At 38.2% G+C, this 21,932-nt stretch overlaps 1 long non-coding RNA gene across 7 annotated transcripts in view; it reads left to right on the top strand.

Moving 5' to 3' along the window:
- The window catches only part of LOC138850057 (uncharacterized), a 1,261,171-nt gene that overhangs the window by 571,900 nt on the left and 667,339 nt on the right, over positions 1–21,932 (top strand). For all 7 annotated transcript variants that reach the window (XR_016235507.1, XR_016235499.1, XR_016235497.1 and 4 more), the window contains one exon: positions 6,572–6,617. This is a non-coding gene — a long non-coding RNA (uncharacterized LOC138850057). The remainder of the gene's footprint in view (positions 1–6,571; positions 6,618–21,932) is intronic.

The following is a 21,932-nucleotide window of genomic DNA, read 5'->3' on the forward strand; positions in this document are numbered from 1 at the left end:
ATGGAAATCAGTCTGGAGATTCCTCAGAAACCTGAATATAACCCTACCATTCGACCCAGCCATCCCACTCCTTGGAATTTACCCAAAGGAGTTTAAATTGATAAACAAAAAAGCGGTCTGCACCCTAATGTTTATTGCAGCACAATTCACAATAGCCAAGACCTGGAACCAACCTAAATGCCCATCAACGGTAGACTGGATAAAGAAATTATGGGATATGTATTCTTTAGAGTACTATACCGCAGTAAGAGACATACTTCTCTTTTGAGAGAGACTCCTATGAATCCACGGCCTCACTGACATCTCTGCAGGAATGTGCCTCATGTATTTCACATTTAAGCACCGGAAATCTTACTTTTGCATTCCAACCTATGCGCCCTTCTAAGACCTGACATTTTCATTCTGTAACCTGCTTTATCTGACCCACAAATTCATAATGACATCTACCTACAAAATATCCATTCCTCCCCAGTAGTAGCACTTCCTCCCCAGTCTTATTCATGGTCATCTCTTTTTTTTTCCTAGACTTTTCTTGAACTTTTCTACATGCATCCTTCTTAGATACTTCATGACTTCTGTCCCCAACTCTGCTTCTGTTTTTTTTTATATAAACTAAATATTTATTTATATTTCTCCAAACTTTTCAATAGTTGCCCATCAAACTTGGAATAGTATCTGAAAAAAGAAACAGCAGCCACCTGGGAAAGTCGTAGTATGATCAGCAAACCCTGATGGATTATTCCAACTTGCCTTTGTGATTTTTGACTTGCTCTTCACCCAAAACAGAGTTTTAAAAAATACCTCTACTGTAAAATTCTTTTTTTCCTCTTTACTCTTAATCGTGCTGGCCATCTACCTGAAATTGGAGTTCTCCTGAATTCATTCTGATGATTCCCATCTGTCTGCAACCCTCAGTTTAAATACCCTTCCTTTAAGGGGGCCTTCCCAGATCTTTCAATCTAAATTAAACTCCATTGCTAACTTCTGAGTGCGCATCCATTTCATTGTAGCACTTACCATGATTTGTAATCCTGCGTCTACATGATGTTTATTTTATGTTATCACCTATTGGAAGCCTTATAAATGGGACAGTCTTCATTATTTTTCTTTCTCTTTTTGATCAGTGTGTCATGAAACTGTAGGTTGGTGCCAAATAGATATTGAACCCATCCTAAATGCATGTTGAATGAACAGTTATCTTCAACATTTCTTCTACACAAGGTTTCCCCCTTTTTCTGATCTGCATTTTCTACTTCTGTCTTCCTTTTTTCTTTTCTGCATTGCTTCATAACAAACTGGATTTGACATTTAAATCTAAAAATTCCTACCTGCTTATCTACAGAGTTCAGTGCTATTCAAAATAAGATAACTAGTTTAAATCAAATACAGAAATATGTATATATATTCAATAGAAGATTAGTGTTTCTCATCATTTCATTTGCCTTTTCTTATTTTTTTAAAATTTGCTTCTGGCTATGTAATACCTAAATTATTTGAAAAAGAGATATTTCCTGGAAGACCAAGATATATATTTATGTTTAAAATATCCAGTACTCTCTATACTGACTCATTCAATCATTCACTTAATCATTCGTTTAAATAATCAATTATTTATTGAGATCCTACTGTGTATTTTGCACTTAGATAATTTAAATCCTGGATCCCCCACTTACTTACTGGGTTATCTTGACAAATTAATTATTCATCCCTAGGTTACTTTAAATCCTAAAATGGATAAAAAATTTAACTGATCAATTAGAATATTATGAGAAACAAATGAGTTATTATGTGCACGAAGAGCACATAAGAAACTATATAAAAGTATTAGCTGGCATGATTTTTAACACCAGTGTTAGTCAATCATTATTTTTTTCAGGCTTTGGGACATATAATGTTGAACAAATAAAAATGTTTTTTTTTTTTTGCAGCACTCTAGCTGTGCCCTTTGACCAAACCTGGTTTGCTGCCCAAACTTTGTTGTAAATAAACTGGAACAAAGCTAGCCTCGCCCTATCTTCATGTGATGTTGACAGTTGCTTTCGTACTGCAAAGGCAAAATGAGTAGTTAGTCGTTACAGTAATTGTATGCCCTGCAAAGCAGAAAATATTTACTATTTTTCACTTTGCAGAAAAAAAATCCATTGGCTTCTGTTTTAGGGCTGATAGATGGTTGCTTTAGGAGACAGCCCAGACAGTAGAAGTTGCAGTGGTCATCTCTTTTTTTTCCCTAGACTTTCCTTGAACTTTTCTACATGCATCCTTCTTAGATACTTCATGCCTTCTGTCCCCAACTCTGCTTCTGGTTTTTTTTTTTTTTTTGATATAAACTAAATATTTATTTATATTTCTCCAAACTTTTCAATAATTGCCCATCAAACTTGGAATAGAATCTGAAAAAAGAAACAGCAGCCACCTGGGAAAGTCGTGGAGATTTGACTTAAACTCTACTACCTACCTTCTTCTTGCCTAGGTTTTTTAGCAGGCATCCCTTACCTTCCTCAGATATTAGTTTTCCGGATTTGTAGATCTTCTCAGTGTCTAGCTCAATATGTTCTTCTAGGGCTAAGTAGTAAATTGTATATGAAGTATATGGTAATACGGGAATTCAAAAGATTTTTAAGAGTTCGGCATTGTAGAGCATTGGGGTAAGCCTCAGGCTCTGACCCTGCTATCCTGTTTCAGGGATCTGGATCCAATCCCGGCTGTTCTGTTTCTGATCCAGCTCCCCATTTATGTGCCTTGGAAGCACAGGGTGATGGAACAAGTGTAGGGATTGGAGTCTCTAGCTTGCTAAATATTGGTTTCTCACTTTGGTTTGCTCGCTTGCCAGCCTTAAGGCCATGACAGGCCTCATTCTGGACTGGGAAGGAGGCAGGTGGGGTCCTTGAGAACAAAGAAAGTAAGCTCCCCTGGAATTTATGGCCCAATGCTTCCCTCCAGTGACTCCTCCTTCATCCACTTTGTGTGGCCTTCCGGCCACATAACGTATATAGCCTATACATTTAAATGAGCCAATGAACATGTTAGGTTCCAATACCTTGCCATAGAAAGAGCGAGAAGGTAACCTACCTAGGAGATGACCTGCACCCTTGCAAGTGTGAGGCTATAAAAACTTCTCTTATGCAAACGAAGGGGCTTTTTGCCTGTGAGCTGCTAAAGGGCAGTGTGCTGGTAGGGGGTCCCAGCCGGCAGGTAACAAATAAACCTCTGCTTCTGCATCCACAACTGTGCCTTGTGCATTGATTGGGAAATTTGGACACAACACAAGTACTTGGGCTCCTGTCACCTCTCTGAGAGACCTGTCTGGGATTCTTGGCTCCTGGCTTCAGCCTGACACAGTCGTAACCACTCCAGCAATTTGGGGAGTGAGCTGGAGGATAGAAGATCTCTTTCTCTCTGTGTCACTCAGCCTTTTTAAATCTTTAAAATTAAAAGAATTTAAGTGTTTGGAAATCATGGTGCAATAAAGATTTTCCTCTTTTAGAGAATAAAGGCCTTATTTTGTATTGACGTTGTAAGAATTATTAATTATTACAACTGTGCAGGTACCTAAAACCATTTCAGATCAGAAGTCAAAGTAATCATTGTTCATAACAAATTAACATGCAATGGAAGAAAATAAATCCTTATTGTGCTAAATTCAAAGAAAATATTTAAGGTACACTTTTCCACGTCTCATTCTTGTACTGTTTCTGTTTTGGTTTGAATTTGTCATAGTTAACCTGTAGCTTTAAACTCTTTATATGCTAATGTCTTTCCACATCTCATTATGTATCCAAGGTGCTTCAAGTGCAAAAATCGACTGAAAATATTGTGCAAACTAAATTACTTAGAAAGGAGACCAATTTTTCACTATAAGAGGGAAATAATTTGTTTTGTTTTTTTAAGGTGCCTCTTTAATAATAGCTTAAAACAATAAATCTAGGCAGATTTGTTTTTTCACAGTAGTTAACCAGTCAGTGATGTTGCCTACAAAATTCCAATTTAAAAAATGACCTTTTAAAGATGCCATACAAAATTAAATTTTAATGAGCGATAATAAATGGTGATACTTTTCACAGGAGGGAACACAAAGCTTGCCTGGAGCCGTTGCTCCATGCCATCCACTTTAATGCTCTTATTGTATCTTCCCTTTCATTAATTTCAAGGAAAGATGATGGGAGTGCATCAACTTTGAAGAACCCCAAATAGTTTGAATATTGTGCTTACCAAAGGCTAGCTTCATAGCTGCGTAATTGCACAGGTGGACTGCCATTGCGGTAGTGGGGATTCTTTTGTACACTGCTGCTCCATCCATCTTCAGTGACAGTTTAAGATATTTATGCATTTCTTTGATCATGGGGCTGATTGAAAAATTCTCATCTCTGAGGTGAAAAAAAAGTATGATTTGTACCAGATGGGAATTCTATTACAGTTCTGTATCAAAAGGAGGAGGGTTTTCACACTGGCCAGCTTTTAGGAGGAAAACATTTGGCAACCAATTGCATTGAGTCTAGGAGAAAAAAGCATAGGGAGAAGGGGTAAAACAAGTTCACTGGACCATGTAACCTGCAACTGACTTGATGTCTTCCTTAACAAAACAGGAAAGGTCCTCAACCCTTCTTAGGCCAAGATTAATAATAATCTTAGGCCACTCAAGTTCATTGTTCCATTGACTTCCTGAGAACCATTTATGATAAATATGCAATAATCATGACAAACATAATTATTAATTTATTGTTTCTAGTTTGAATTTCAGGAAAGTGTGAAGCTTTCTTATTTTTATGAGAACTCTTTTTCTATCCCTTGTGCCCTGAGGATCCTATTAACAGAGAGCTGAGCAATTCGGTTTCATAGGAAATAAATTATGCCTCTGTTTGTAAAATATCAGTACTGAAGGACTGCAAAGATTAGAAATCCGTTTGAACCTCCATCACTTGATGTTTTTCCTTGATGTGTAGAGCTTCTGGTGTTCACGTAAAACAACACGTCCCTCTGAAAGTTCAGAGCCGAGTCCCCTTGAAAGAACACAGGCCAGGGCTGTGAGGGGCTTGCAGAATGAAGCAAGGTTCCATTCCTTAGAAGCTGTGGGGAATACAGGGTGGGCACGTGACTGAGCTTCCCCCCTCTATTTAAAAATGGTTAGCAAATTGCAGTTTCCAAGAAATAGGAGGTGATTTCTCATTTTCTTCACGGAGGGTCTGAGGATGCATTGACACTCTTACTTACTAAAGACTCTTGGTACCACTCTAGTAATCCACTGTTATAACCTAATTGTCTCAGAATCAGGCTTTTCACATAAGTGTGTTTTTGTCTTAAGTACAGTTATTGGCTCTCCTTGCATTATTTTTCCCTGTCAGTGTATGATAGAAGGAAGTGCCTGTGCCAACTTATATTTTACTGCTATTTTATAGTCACTTTTGCCCAATGGCTAAAGAGCTCGGGTGTCTTTGCCAGCAGTGACTTGAAACTCTAATAGCAGTGGGGCTCCAGGAGGATGCCTGAGTTTGATTTAAGTAAAATTGCAATTAGAAAAAGAGGCGACTCTCCTGTTAACACACTTCAGTCTTTCTTCCCATAATTCCGTTAAATTGCAGTAGATACCAAAACATTTTTCTCCAACTTTTTACTTTTCAAAGTATTTTAAATAAATGCAATCCCTTTCTTGGACACACAAGCTTGGATTTTTTTTTTTTAACGTTTCATTCTCTTTTCATTAGAATGACAGAGAAAGATCTGTCATCTGCTGGTTCACTCTTCAAATGACAGCAATAGACAGGTCTGGGTTAGGCCAAAGCCAAGAGCCAGGAAATCCATCCTGGTCCTTCATATGAGTGACAGGAATCCAAGTACTCAGGCCATCATCTGCTTGATCAGAAGTGTGATGCAACCAGGACTCAACCTGGCACTCCAATAGGGGATGCAGGGGTCCTTAGTGGCAATTTAACCCACCGCACCCGAATGCTTGTCCCTGGATTCTTAAAATTAATGCGTTAAATCTGAGAATTTGACTCAACTGTTTCTCCCTTGTCTTTCCATCATTTTGTAACATCAAGATATTTGCTTAATGTGAAATTTCCAGTAGCCATGTGGCTTAGTCCATGCTGAATTTGGCTGCCTGATTGTTTCTTCTAAAATAAGGTAGACATATTTAGAGATGAGATGATTAAAGGAAAAAAGTAAATTTGGACTTGGAGGGAACTGACCTAAGTGAATAACAGGCAGAGAAAATTGGTGTGTGTATTCTTTTGAAATGTATTTAAAGATTTTTTTAAAAAAGTATGCTAAAATGAAATATAGGTCCAAACGCTGCATTTAACTCAAAATCTAAAGACAGATGGATTTGGATGAAAAAAAAGGAGCAGTCTAGGTTTTCTGAACAGATCTGTCCTGATTCACTTTGGTCTACAACTGGTAAAGTGGATGGTTAATGATAGCAAACATTACAGCAATTTTCAACAACTTGTCAAAGATTAAAAAAAAAAAAAAACAAAGCTGCCATTCAGCAGCATATTTGAATTATATCCTGGATTAAATGATATAATTGGTATGTAAGCACACAGTAAGCTTTTCATACGTTTTCTTTTTTTAGAAATGGCAAGTGACTGAAGGCCAGAGGTACCAGAGGAGAGGTCAGGGTAAGTCACGTCAGATTTATTTCTTGCTTTTGCAGTATGTGGAATCCATGGTCTAAAACTCATTCAGGAACTCTCAGGTAAATTAGACAAACTGGGTCTTTCACAGGGAAATGAAATGTGTGCTCTAGCTGTGCCACGTAGCAATGTTTAAGAGTACCTGATCTTCTGAGTTCCGTGTTTCCTGTGTGCACCCATCATCGTGTTCCATATGGTTGAAGTGGATCATGGCCAAAGTGGCAAGAGAGACGCTGGTGCATCCCTGTTTTATAACTGAGTCTCGTGTTTCTTTATAGTCACTTTCTTTTAAAATCTGGTAAGGCAAAGCTATGCTTCAAATCACAAGAGAGTATCAGTTGAGCCTCTAGTTAAACTGAGGTACAGAAGGTTTTAGCCTGGCATTGATTATAATGTAAGTGTGTTGTTACATTTGAACATCGTTTGCTTATTGCTTTCTTATGAACCTGAAATGCATTTGTTTTTATATTATGTAAATTATATAAAAGTATATAAAATGACAAAAACATCATGTTATGGATGACTTTGCTTTTCTGTGGTACGTGGTGCTTATCAGGTGTCATAGAGAGACATTTGGGCTTATGTTCCTCAAATGGAAAGAATAAGCCCAAAAAGTTTGAAAACTTTTCCTGAATCATAATGAATACAAACAAGTAAGAGAGTCTGAGTACATAACGTTTTCATATATAATAAATAAAACTAAGAACTCATATTTAAAAAATGTGTAAGAGAAAAGAAATAGGGAGAGAGGGGAAAAGAAATGAGAGAGGAAGGAAAGATGGGAAGGAGGGAGGGAGGAAAAAGTATAGTAGTATCATAGACTCGTCTGAATTATTTGTGCAGAATGTAGTCTGTGAAGCATGTTAAGTCTGTGTGGTTTCTGTTATAAAATATTAGAAATGGATAGCTTGTAAATATCACAAGTTTACCTCTCACCATCCTGGATTCTGGGAAGTACCAAGATAAGGTGCCAGTATCTTTGATGTCTGGGAGGGCTTTCCTTCTTTGTAGAGGGCTCCTTCCCCTGTGTGCCCACATGGGTGAAATAGGGACTGCTCTCTGAAGTGTATTATCAAAACACAGTGACTCCTGTGCTGGTCGGAGCTTTCATGATCAGATTGCCTTTGGCTAGTACCACATTGGGGATTAGGTGTAAACAGATGAATATTGGGGGCATATAAACTCTCAACTCTCAAGTTTAAGTTCTAGTGAACTTAAAAATAGCATTTCTTTGTTTTCAGTTGTCATTGCCTTATTGTATGTTGCCAGTTCTTGACTCTGAGGAACACTAGGGTTTTGGGGTTACATAAAGGGTGCACTTCTGACCCTTTATCTTCAAACAATGCAACTCGATCTGGGCTTTTATGTTCTAAATTTTCTCTGAAAATTATTTCAAAAAGAGAGAGCTAGCATGGTAATAAGTTTGTTAAATATAGCTGGTGAGTACATGAGTCTCCATAATACTGATTATTTTGCTTGTCTCTATTTTTAAATACTTAATTGAAAATTAATGTTTCAAAAATTATTTTTAAAGTATGTCTAAGTAATTAAAATGGTTTTGAACTTCATTACTACTTTTTATCACCAGCAGATTAATTGAGGAGAGAAAGTAATATTGCTTGGCCTGATGGATTATTTTCATTATACTGAGGAATTTTAATGGGTATGAGAAAGGAAGAAAAACATTAGGGTTATCTCCACCCTCCAGTGCCAGCCACATGGAGAAATTGATTTGTGCTGCTCCACTCTTCTTTGAAAATAATAGAATTGTTAGATGGGCAAGTGAAGGGTCAGCAAAGGTCTCTTAGTATCTTGCTACTACCGTGAAGTACCGAGGAAGCCTAAATTTATAAAGAAAAGTGGCTTACTTGGGCTTATGTGGCTCGGGAAGAGAAAGATCTGGGGCTGTGCCTGGCAGTGCCCTTCTGGCTGGGGCACAGAGCATTGCACTGCCAGAGAGAGGGAATGCATGCATGCCTGTCTGTGTCTCAGAACCACTGGGTTTTATTCACAAGGGATCTACCATAAAACCTCATCTAATCTATTCTCTTCCCCAATTCCTCACTCTCAGAGACCATAATTGGATTTAGTTTCCACTCTCTTACTATCCTCAGAGACTTTGAGTTTGAAGTGACAGATATTCAAATTACAACAACATCTGTGTTTCCAGGGCTCCTTTAGAGCAAATTGTGACCTGAGGTTAGCACCATGGTCTGTATGTGAAGTAGCAAATGGTAGTTTTTTAGGAAACTAACCTGTGATATACTGCTTCAGTCCTCTCTTCTTTTGGAAGAAGGCCGTTCTGTCTACAATCCAGAGAACACCCCCCTGCTACTCACATAGCCAGCTTTCCTCAATATACTTCATGAAATATGGACATGATATCTGGACCCTAATCTTCGACTATGAGATTAGCATCACACCTTAAGGAAACTGAATATTTTGTATTTGTGTTACTTATAACTTGAAAAAGAATTGACTTACACTCCGTTTTGATCAGCCGTTACTTAAGGCAGGGTGAGCAAAAGCTGTGGTTGTCCCTGTGTCAGTTGGCCACAGTGTTTTTTTGTTCGCTTGTTTGTTTGTTTTCTCAATGGGGAGATGTAACCTAAATATTTAGATTTGGAAATTCTCTGAATATTTAGTAACCAGCAATACCGAACACATAGGCTCACAGGACTCAAATATTGTGAAACTAAGGAGCCATAGGCTCATTTGGCAATGGCAGGAGACTCCAGGATGCCACAGCCTCTGTCATTATAAAGGTTTCAGCATCCTACTTGACCCTTGAAGTAAGAACCATCCACCCAATACAGATGCCAGATGCACCTCTGAGATTCTGGCTGCCCCTTGAATTGCAGAAATTATCACCAAGTTCGCAACTGCAATTCCACAGTCTGTGAAATACCAAAGTTTTCCACGAGATTTCTGCGAATTCCTATGGAATCTCGGTTTTCAAGCATGATCCTATTGGGGTGTCTTTGCTTTTCTGTGCTGACACAGACATGGATCTTATCTGCTTTATGGTAATCACGAGTCAGAAATTCATGGTAAAAACAGCAGCAGCATCTTCATAGATTTCAAATTGCTTAATAGGCCTTACATCTCCCAAACCATATTTTTATTAAATTTCAGTTTGCCAGAAGTTTCCTGCTACTCTAGGGAACATCTTTCTTGACACTCTTCTGTGTAAGTCTGAAGCTCCCTTCTGAACCCTGCATTCACGCAGCTGTCTTTTCCCTCACGAATGGAAATACACATGCGCACACGGCACTTTTTTTCTGTGGGCTTTCACCCCGATTCAGCAGATTTTCCCTCCTCTCCCCAGCAACCCCAAAGTTCTCAGTCTCACTTTCTACTTCCAGTACTGTTACTATTTTGTGTACGTGCTTTCAACGTGAGGAGTCTGTACAATGGATGATTTTTTAAAATAATTTATATATTTTTCCTCCTTACCTCATGAAATAGAAGGCCCTTGGCCTGGCTCCCCTATGCCACCAGTTATAAGAGTGGATAGTGCAGGTGGATGTTAACCATCGCAGGTGATGATATTGGAGGAAGGATTTGAGTTCTGGCTAAAGGGACGCACTGAGGGAGGACCTACGTTCAAGCAGTACCTTAGCCGGGACACTTAAGAGGGCATGGCCATAAAAGGGAAATCACTGGGGTTCTCGTCTGTCAGTGGGGTCTGTTGAGATCAAAGTCAGAGGAAATCAAAGGAAGATGTAGATCCTAAAAGAAAGTTATGTAAGAGAGTTGGAAACTTGAAGAATTAGAGCAATGAGCACTAGACCTTGGTAACTTAACTTCAGACCGACTGAAAACAGCGTTTCTCTTTGCACCATGGTTGAATTTCTAAGTCTCTTATCTTTAAAAGCATCCATCTTTGCCAGCATGTCGACAGCCTCTGTATATGATGATATCCACGCTTAGCCAAGGAATTTCCTGCTGGAGAATTTTGGCACAGTCGTTAATCTGATTTAGCTAAAAGCACCTGGAGTCTGTCCTTTTGAAACCTCGTGTGATGTGAGGCATGCCAATCTAAACCCATTTCAATATCCACGGTGTTCTTCCAGGAGCTAAGATAATGAAATATGTTTCATTTATGTCTCCCTATACAACAAAACAATCCAGGCAGATTGTAAATTAAGTAGTGTATTATAAAATATCTAGCATGGTATGCCAGAATTGAGGCATAGCCACCACAAGTAATTAACTTGGAGTAAATGCTGAGAATGTCTACAAAATTAATTTTGAAATTTGTGGGGCCAAAAAGAAGGGTCAGAGTTGTTTTAAGGATATTTTTATGGCTTAAATGAATTTGTTAAATCTGAAAAGTCACATCCTTTTGTCTAGAGGCTTTAAAATATTTTACTAGAATATCAATTTAATGGTGGCTTAACCAAAATTTTGAATTTAATACGAGATTTAAAACTATAAGATGATAAATATATAATGGCTGATTTTATGTACCCTTTCAAATTAGCAAGTGCATATAGGGTTTACCCTATAAATTTGTCAATATATAAAATTTGAGAGGATAACAATAACAAAACCTTAATGCTTTTAGTATTTTTATAGCCCATGCTGATATTTTCCTTCTATTGCTGTCTGCTACCTTTCCTCCATGACTAATGTTTGCTTCCTCTTTAAAAACGACTAATGAAAGAATTTGCTGATGTATCTTAGCATTTTTCTGTTCTTTAATTGTATATATTTTTTCTTCTGCTACAGGCATTTTTGTTTTCTTAGCATGGCATTTTGTTAGAATGTAGGTAAAAGTAGTATGCAATTATTTTACTCATAGCTGGAATTAATCTACTGTTGACTTCTTTAATAGTAAAATAAGAAATTGTTGCCAAATATTATAATGTCTAGTGCTGTTTATGGTATGAAACACCTTGAATTCTCTTGAAAGAGAATATCCATAAGCCTGGAATCTCCAACTTTTTCTAGTACTTGATGTTATGGCTTGTTCAGTTCACCTGGATTCATTGTCCCAACTTTTTCATTCCTGTTTTCACAGGGATAACTGTTAGGTACTTGATTTTTGAGAAAATGATTATGTTTGCCCGAATTCTCTCTGGTCTGTGCTGATGTTATCCATCTTACTTGATCTATTTTTGCTTATTTGTTTAATGCTAGAAGTAAACCAATAAGCTGTTCTCTCTTTTGTTGACATTAGTATTGTTCCTGATTGGTTTTGGATACCCTGCATAAACAGTGACAGACAGATTGTAATTTTTAGTCAAGATTTCTTCTAAGCTCTAAATCTGGTATCTATCTCTTTAATGGAAATAATTATTTTCTTCCAATCTGATACTTTACTTTGGTAAATGTATTTCTTTATCCTAGATTTTTCTCTTCTTTACTTATTGGGTATATAAAAAAAATCATACCCCAAATTTTACTATCACCAAAACCTTCTTTTGAGGAATTTTGGGAAGAGTAAGGGTAGGAATTTATTGAAATTATGTGTTACAATTATTGTGCTAATATACTATCAAGAGACATATATAATTCATATGCTGCACTTTTGCTCATGCACTGTTCCCAAGATGTGTGCTACAAGTCAGAAACATATTCATAGCAAGCTCCTTGCTATATCTTGGATAATAGACTTTACAGACATACTCTAGCAGAGACTCCTTCTGCTGAATATTCCATTTTAAAAAATTTGTATTCTGAAGCACCAGTGTAGTTTGAACATGTTTATCTTGTTAATGAATTTTTTTTTTTTTGCTCCCAATCAGCTACTAGTCATTGTTAAATCAGGTTAGTTACAGGAGTTATAGAAAACACATTATGATATAGTGTACTCAAAATTAAATTATTAGCTGAAAAATTTAATCAATTGAAGATTATAAACAAGAAATACAACAATACAACCATTTACCAGTTTACTAGTGTCGTTACTTTTTTAAAAGAAGATTCTTTTTTTTTTTTTTAATTTTTTGACAGGCAGAGTGGACAGTGAGAGAGAGAGACAGAGAGAAAGGTCTTCCTTTGCTGTTGGTTCACCCTCCAATGGCCACCGCGGCCAGCGCACTGCGGCCGGCGCACTGCGCTGATCCAAAGGCAGGAGCCATGTGCTTATCCTGGTCTCCCATGGGGTGCAGGGCCCAAGCACTTGGGCCATCCTCCACTGCACTCCCTGGCCACAGCAGAGAGCTGGCCTGGAAGAGGGGCAACCGGGACAGAATCCGGCACCCCAACCGGGACTAGAACCCAGTGTGCCAGCGCCGCAAGGTGGAGGATTAGCCTAGTGAGCCACGGCGCCTGCTTAAAAAAGATTCTTTATCTGAGAGGCAGAGTTACAGAGAGGAGAGACAGACAGACAGACAGAGAGGAAGGGAGGGAGGGAACTTCCATCTGTTAGTTTGCTCCCCAAATGACTGCAGTGGCTGGAGCTGAGCTGATCATAAGCCAGGATCCAGGAGCTTCTTCCGTCAAGTGGCTGCAGGGGCCCCAGTACCCAGGCCATCTTCCAGTGCCTTCCCAGGCTGTTAGCAGAGAGCTGGATCAGAAGAGGAGCACATGGGACATGAACTGGTACCCACATAATATGCCAGCGCCACAGGTAAAACCTTAGCCTACTACGCCACAGTGCCAGCCCCTATAAATGTCTTTAAACCATGTTATAAATACTATTGTATGAATATACTCATGTAGAAAAACAATTCAGAATAAGGACATATAAAATGAAAGATGCCTTATATTTCTTCCTGAATCAGATGCTGAAAAACTACCCTAAAATTTGACACAACCCTGGGTTAAAATTATATAGCTGTGGGGGGTTCTTTAAATTTGCACCTATAAATTTGATCTATAAAAAGATTTAAAGTTGCACCACTTTTCAGGAAAGTGCTATATTATTAAGCATGTTCATGAAACATCCCTTCGAAGGAGTTAAGGATCACACTAATAACAACGAACATATCCTGAAAAAGATTATGGAGAACCTTCTAGGCAATTATAAATCACAATAATAGTTGCATTAAAAAATTAAGAGAACATTGTCTGGAAATGGCACACTCTACAGGAAGACCTTCCCACTCAATTTCCGAGAAGAGTGTCTCCATTAGCTATGGTAGAGCTACAGGATATTAAAGTCTAACAAATAGGATGCTGTCTGACACTTAGGTAGAACACGAATAAAAGGGTTACCTATGCTTTGATTTGGTAAATAATATGTAACTGTGTTGTTTTCAAGGCAAAAGAGAGCAAGATACTCATTTTGTAGCAATTTTATTACCTTAGTTAAAATGTTTATTGTTCAAGGAATGTCAACATTGAGAAGATAAAATTGAATGAGAGAAAGATAAGCTAATGCGTCGATTATTTTAAAACCAAAGGAATATGTCTAAGAAAATAATTAAAATGTGTTGGGTTGTCTGAAATTTAATATAATTAAATTTAGATTAGCACTTGGTGCCCCGTTTTATTGATAAAGTGATGTCATGAAGAAAGTACCATACTTGGTTACTAATTAGAAATGTTTTCATTTTTCTCTCCTTTGTTACCATACTGAAAAACTAAAACAGAGGAGACAGTGTTAAACTCAAGAATAAGTAGGAATCATGTTAGAGGTTCTCTGATAGGTTACTTATTTGGCTATGGGATGGGCATCAGCACAGTTATTCACTGTAGCAGATTGCTTTATCATGAGGCACTTTGGAATCAATAAATCATTTTATTTTTGTACTTATGGTTACATGACCATCTTGAGCATTCTAAAATTTTAAAGGTACTAGAAAGCATATCACTTTTCTTATGAGTTCATATCACATTCACTATAGAATGTAATATTGTAGAGGACAAACAACCATCACTTGAAAATTACTGCAGAAGAAAGGGTCAAAAGCAGACAATTTTTAAAAATTTAATTTGTGATACTTACTATAAAATTAACTTTGTCTTATTTATAAAATCAAACACGTCTTAAATAGTTATGTAAAGTGAAGGCTGTTTCATCTTCTTCTACTTATGTGTTTTGTCAGAAGTTAACGGGGATATATTTTAAAGCATTAGTCAAGTTATACCCTGAATAAAAGTACCCTTCTTTTCCATTTTGAAGTAATCATCTGTAGTCGAAGTATACTAAAAACACTAAAGTCTGTTACATGGTGAGTGACACTTGAGAATAAAATGTCTTGGCAAGGTAGCATGATCTTAGTTAAGTGGAAATCAAGTTGAACTGCTCAGGAATGTGTTTCTTTTTGTTGTGATCGAATATTAGAAAGGAGAATATAAATCTGTATCCCCATGAGAGTTGGGTCATTTTGTCAATCATCAGGTTTGAGTTTCCCATCACTTCTGTGCCTGTAACTGTGCAGGGTCTTAGGAGAGTGAGGTTCTTGTCCTCAAATGTGATGAGAAAGTGAAAGATCCGTTGTGCCAGCTGCTGGAGAGTAGTTTTATGTTCTTTACCTACTCTTGGTTTTTTGGATTTTTTTGTTTGTTTGTTTGTTTAGTTTTTTTTTTTTTTATTTGACAGATAGATAGATAGAGAGACAGAGAGAAAGGTCTTCCTTCCTTCCGTTGGTTCACCCCACAAATAGCCGCTACAGCTGGCGCTGATCTGAAGCCAGGAGCCAGGTGCTTCTATCTGGTCTCCCATGTGGGTGCAGGGGCCCAAACACTTGGGCCATCCTCCACTGCCCTCCCGGGCCACAGCAGGAGCTGTACTGGAAGAGGAGCAACCGGGACAGAACCGGCGCCCATATGGGATGCTGGCGCCGCAGGCAGAGGATTAACCAAGTGAGCCATGGCGCTGGCCCCATAACTACTCTTTATAATCCTGTGTAAGGGAAGGGAAGCTAAACACTGGTGGTTAGACTACGGATGTCTGCAGTGAGTTAAATGGCAGAAAGAATGATAGTTATAAATTGATCAGAACTCAAGATGAATAGAGAACTATACTGTGGTTTTGAGGAACATGGTGGATAATGTCTTTAAAGAGAGAGAGAGAGAGAGAGAGAAGGATGTGGAGAAAGGGAACAGCATAAATAATATTTATCCAGTCCTTTAGTAAAATACCTCTTTCTCATTTCTGGATTGGTCTAATCTGAAAATGTGAATTTCAAAGTCCATTGGTATCTAAATATTACGTGTGGTCACATATGCTTTCAAACCACATTACATTGATTCTGATAAGTTTTAAATTCTAAAGGACATTTTTGGTGATGAGGAACAGATTTCAATCAGCTATCCACAGTCAAGCTACCAAATTTAAATTAGACATGGCAAGCCTAATATACTGGACATGTACTTCCCCTTGAACTTGAATATATATTCAAAGCCATCTGTGCAGACAGTGGGAATGCTATTTATTTTAGAAAGAAAAAAGAGAGGGAGCTAAAATATGTTGAAATAATCAATGGCCATACAAAAATATAAAGAAATTGAATAGATTTGTCAGCATGTCAGTCAGAAATGAATTACAATTGTGGTAAAGAAATAGAGGTAAAAGGAATTTCTCTGGGGAAAAGAACCATGCAAAATAAAAGCATTAGTGTGACATACAGTTTACAGAAACTCTCTTTGTGGAGATTAAAGTTTATGTTTGTTGACAGTACCACAGGAACATGTCACACAATGTAAAAATGATCATGCCATAGCCACTTCTTCACTGATGGCTTGATTTTACATGCAGAGATCTTCATCAGATAGAATTCAACATCCATTTCTGTCCCCTGACACTAGGCAGAGTAGGTGCCTGTATTCATGGATGTAATTACCTGAGACCAAAGCAGTTTCTGCCATGTGGTATTTTATGCCGTGACACCACAAAGACCAGTCTTACCTGTTGTCTGTACATTAGAATGACTTTCAAAAAAATAACCTGGAATTTGAATTATTTATATTTTACTCATTGATGTCATTTAGATATAGTTATGGGGACTGACAGGCTTCCTGGATGCTCAGGAAATTGAGGTCTGCTGGAAAAGTTAATAATTCTATTACTCATCAGAGAATTGTGGGAGCAGCGGTTATAGCACATGTTTATTCGGCACCTATCATGAGATAAGAACTTTGTTTTGCTTCCTTTCATTCCCTAATATTCATGGTGAGAGCACTGTCAATACTCTATTTTACAAATGAGGAAATGAGGCTTAGGCTAAACATAAAAATGGATCAGTACCCAATGAAGGAAAGATTAAGGCAAAAAAGAAAAAGGCTGGCTGGCCCTAATGAAGGCACTAAGATGAGTCCCAGCTCTCCTGCACCAATGATGCCACAAGTTCTGATGTGACTCAGTGGCCTTTTCAACATTAAGGCTTCTTTTGAATAGATGTGCTTTACATAAATTGGCAATCAGGAATCACAAACTGTATGAGTCTGAAGGTTAATAATCAAAATGATGCAGATGTATTCATGGAGCTCTCTTTTGGGCTCTAGATTCCCAACTGTCTATATTAACAGTAGTCAAAGTCTCTTTGAGAGGTATGGTTCTGGCCAATCTAAGGAAGTAGTAAAGGTTTTGCTACTACTGCCGGCGCCACGGCTCACTAGGCTAATCCTCCACCTTGCGGCGCCGGCACACCGGGTTCTAGTCCGGGTCGGAGCGCCGGATTCTGTCCCGGTTGCCCCTCTTCCAGGCCAGCTCTCTGCTGTGGCCAGGGAGTGCAGTGGAGGATGGCCCAAGTGCTTGGGCCCTGCACCCTATGGGAGACCAGGATAAGTACTTGGCTCCTGCCATCAGATCAGCGCGGTGCGCCAGCCGCAGCGGCCATTGGAGGGTGAACCAACAGCAAAAAGGAAGACCTTTCTCTCTCTTTTTCTCACTGTCCACTCTGCCTGTCAAAAAATAAAAAAAAAAATGTAAAAAAAAGGTTTTGCTACTGCAACCTCCTCCCCCTTTTCCAAATATTTTTGGTTGATATCTCCTTCCTGTCAAAGCTTTTATTTCTTTTTTTTTTTTTAAGGATTTATTTATTTATTTATTTATTTGAAAGGCAGAGTTACAGAGAGCGAGCTGCAGATTCAGAGAGAGAAATCTTCCATCCTCTGGTTCACTCCCCACATGGCCGCAAAGGTCAGAGCTGGAATTTAGGAGCTTCTTCCAGGTCTCCCACATGGGTGCAAAGGTCCAAGGACTTGGGCATCTTCCACTGCTTTCGCAGGCATATTAGCAGGGAGCTGGATTGGAAGTGGAACAGCCAGGACTCAAACTGGTGCCTATATGGGATGCCAACACCACAGTTGGCAGTTATACCCGTTGCACCACAGCGCCCACCCCAGAGCATTTATTTCTGATACATGTATTGCCATTTGTAGTATTTACAAACCTTAAATATTAGGATTGCTAGGTACTAGCAAAAGTGTAATAAACAATTAACTCTCCAGGAAAGAAAGCATGTTTATATACACATACCTAAGCTACAAAACTTTTGTGTGAATATTATAATATGTAGGACACAATTTATAAATAAAACATGTCATCGTCTTTATTATAAATTCCATAAAATTAGTTGAATCTTGAACAATTTCTCTTTGAGTTTTACCTCACTCTGGTATTTGTTGCTGACTTACCTGTTGTAACTGTTACTCTTAGTTCTGATATAAATATTGTTTCTTATTTTTTAATTTACATTAATAAGATGCAATGTATATATGGAAAGTTCACTAATTTTTTAATGACTTAAGCAACTTCTTTGCTGAATCACATCCTATTTTTCAGGTACTAAAGTAATGTTTCCTCAAGTCTGTGTTTACTGTTAGTAATATCACAGCTGCAGACATGTTAAACTTGAGACTTTTTCTTCATTAGCATCTTTTCCATAACTTTCTCATGCCCAGAGTAGGGGTCACCAAAGTATGGCCAGTGGGATAAACCTGGTCCACAGGCCTTTTTGTAAGCAAAGTTTGTTTGGACTCCTATAGCATATTTATTTACGTGTTGTCTATATCTGCTGTTATATTAGAACAGCAGAGTTGAGTAGTTGCTAGGGCAAATATGTAGGACACAAAGTTTAAAATACATACACTGTAGCTGTCTGTAGTCAATGGTAAATGGTAAATCAAGGTCTGATTTGTTTGCTCGTTTCCGTGGTATAAATATTTCCACTGTGGTTGTTTTCAAACTACCAATATGTTTTATTATATTAAATTTGAGGAATAAACTGCTGAGCTTTTAGTAAAGAGAGGGTGTGATTACTAATAAAATCATGTTAGCTGTAAGTATAGTTAGATACAAAGGTCAACCGAGTAAAAATTCAAGTTCTTTATTACCAATTAAATGACAAATTTAAGTCTTTTCTCTTACCTTAGTGTCCCCTTTATTCAGTGAGGAGAAAAGTTAATATTTGCTGGCACTGTAAAATTGCTTAAAAGGTTGATTTCTGCTTTCCTGTAGCTAGAGTAGTTTCAGATGCCTCAATAATATGACAAGTGTTTCACATTCTGCCATTAATCAAGAATTCTGCGGCCGGCGCCGCAGCTCACTAGGCTAATTCTCCGCCTTGCGGCGCCGGCACACCAGGTTCTAGTCCCGGTTGGGGCGCCGGATTCTGTCCCGGTTGCCCCTCTTCCAGGCCAGCTCTCTGCTGTGGCCAGGGAGTGCAGTGGAGGATGGCCCAAGTGCTTGGGCCCTGCACCCAATGGGAGACCAGGAGAAGTACCTGGCTCCTGCCATCGGCTCAGCGCGGTGCGCCGGCCGCAGTGCACTGGCCGCAGCGGCCATTGAAGGGTGAACCAATGGCAAAGGAAGACCTTTCTCTCTGTCTCTTTTTCTCACTGTCCACTCTGCCTGTCAAAAAAAAAAAAAAAAAAAAAAAAAAAAAAAGAATTCTGATACACAGGATATCTCCTTACAGCAAAGTCCTTTACTAGAGAAAGCAATTGGACCCTGTCTTTTTTCTGCACTCCTGTGTTAATCAGTAATTTCATGAGCTGGTTATCTTTATGTCCCCAGTTATACTCGTGATTTAACTTGGGCATTACTGAAGCACTCATTAGGTTGCACCTGTGTTACCTATAATAGTCTTTAGCATGTAAAGAGGGCACCCTATTGTGCACCACATATTGCACCTTGCTCTTTGGCTGACTCACTAACAACAATATGGTGTCCCTCAATACCAAGTCCACATTACTCAGCAGTTTTATCTTATTTTATTTTTAATTCTTATATATTTATTTGAAAGGCAGAGTTAGAGGGAAAGACAGAAAGAACCGCCATCTGCTGGTTCACTCCCCACATGGCCACAATAGCCAAGGCTGGGCCAAGCCAAAGCCAGGAGCCCAGATGTGCTATGGAGGTTGCAGTAAACAAAGCACTTGGAACATTATCATGGAGCTGGATTGAAAGAAGAAAAGCTGGGACTTGAATTGGTACTCCTGTTAGATGCTTGTGTCACAGGTGGTGGCCCAAGCTGCTGTGCCACAACACCAGCCCCTAGTCACCAATTTTATAGGTGAATTCTGTCAGCTGTAAGTGTTTTAATGCATAGAACAATAATGATTCATCTCATAATGTTAAAAAAGTTTATAAACAAGCTTTGATATTGGACATTTTAAAGTTAGAATTTAATAGAAAAAAGTTGATGAAGGAAACACTACATCAACATGCAAACATGGTGATGTGGAATAGAAGAAAAGTGTTAACTAGTCATGTTACATGCTATTTCAATGTTTTCTACATAAAATCATGAAGAGGAAAGTGTATTTGAATTTTTTCTTTTTCCCTTTTTTTTTTTTCACCAAAATGGAACTAAAGAGTAATGATACTGTTTCTTATTATGGTCAATTTCTGGTATTATGTTTCTGTAGAGTAAAATTTGATAATAGTATTCACATAAGAGCATCAAATTGGTTTTCATACTTTAATTTCCATCAATCCATTAAATTTCAGGACCATTGGGTATAAAGAGAAATTATGCACGCACACATGCATCTCCACCCTTGCCCCAAAGATATATTTTAATCAACTCTATCTTTGGCTTGTGTTTGCAGTATGTTATCCTTTTAATATGCTGATTCTGACTTCTGGGCGCGTTCCTATTGTTTTCAACCACATGGAGGCGGTTCAGAGAAAGGAATGCTTATGAAGAAGCTTATGAAGATGTTATTTGGCAGGATGTGTTCCCCCTTTTGGCAGGAGAGGCTGTCTTCAATATGGGGTACAGGTTCTTGGGAAATGATAGCTGAATTCCACCAAGTAGAATTTTGCAATAGCCTTGACTCTTGAAGAAACCACTGTCAGAGCCCATGTTCAAATTAGATTCTTGGAAGATTGCACGGTGTTCCTGAGTACTTGTCAAAGAGAAAAGGAAGCATATATTCCCTAAAGACTTATATGAGAATGTTTTTGTAGCTTTACGCATAATAGCCAAGTAATTCTTCTGTTGGTTTTCTAACTATAAAAGGATTAAGTGGCCTGTATATTTGTCCAACAGAATATCACCTGAGAATAAAAAAGGGAAAAAAGATTCATAGTTTAATCTCAAAGGCATTGTATGTGGAACAGAATCTGGACTCAATGGACTATATATTCCATGCTGGAAGTCCTATGAAGTTGTAGGATCAGCAAAGCAAATATATTGTGATGAAAATCCAAAGAATGGTTGATTGCTTTGAGGAAGGGGAAGAAACTCTCTAAGAAAGGGTTTTTTTTTTTTTTTTGAAAGCTTTTATCTAATAAATATAAATTTCACAGGTACAGATTTAGGAATATAGCAGTTCTTCCCCCACAATACCTGGCCTCTCACCCCCCTACTGTCCTACCCTCTTCTCCCTCTCCCATACCATTCTTCATTAAGATTCATTTTTAATTATCTTTATATACAGAAGATCAACTCTAAGTAAAAATTTCAACAGTTTTCATCCACACAGACATACAACATATAAAGTACTGTTTGAAGACTAGTTTTACTGTTAATTCTCATAGTATAACACATTAAGTATAGAGGTCCTACATGGGGAGCAAGTTCACAATGACTCCTGTTGATTTAACAATTGACATTCTTTTTTATGACGTCAGTGATCATCCAAGGCTCTTGTCATGAGCTGCCAAGGCTATGGAAGCCTCTTGAGTCCACACACTCCAATATTATTTAGACAAGGCCATAATCAAAGTGGAAGTTGGCTCCTCCCTTCAGAGAAAATTATCTCCTTCTTCAATGGTCCCTTCTTTCCACTGGGATTTCACTCACAGAGATCTTTCATGTAGGCCATTTTTTGCCACAGTGTCTTGGCTTTCCATGAGAAACTCTCAAGGGCTTTTTAGCCAGATCCAAATGCCTCAAGGGCTGATTCTGAGGCCAGAGTGCTGTTTAGGGCATTTGTCTTTCTTTGAGTCTG

This window comes from Oryctolagus cuniculus, chromosome 6, assembly GCF_051225735.1.
Source record: "Oryctolagus cuniculus isolate XC-2025 breed Fujian yellow rabbit chromosome 6, ASM5122573v1, whole genome shotgun sequence".
Lineage (NCBI taxonomy): Eukaryota > Metazoa > Chordata > Mammalia > Lagomorpha > Leporidae > Oryctolagus > Oryctolagus cuniculus.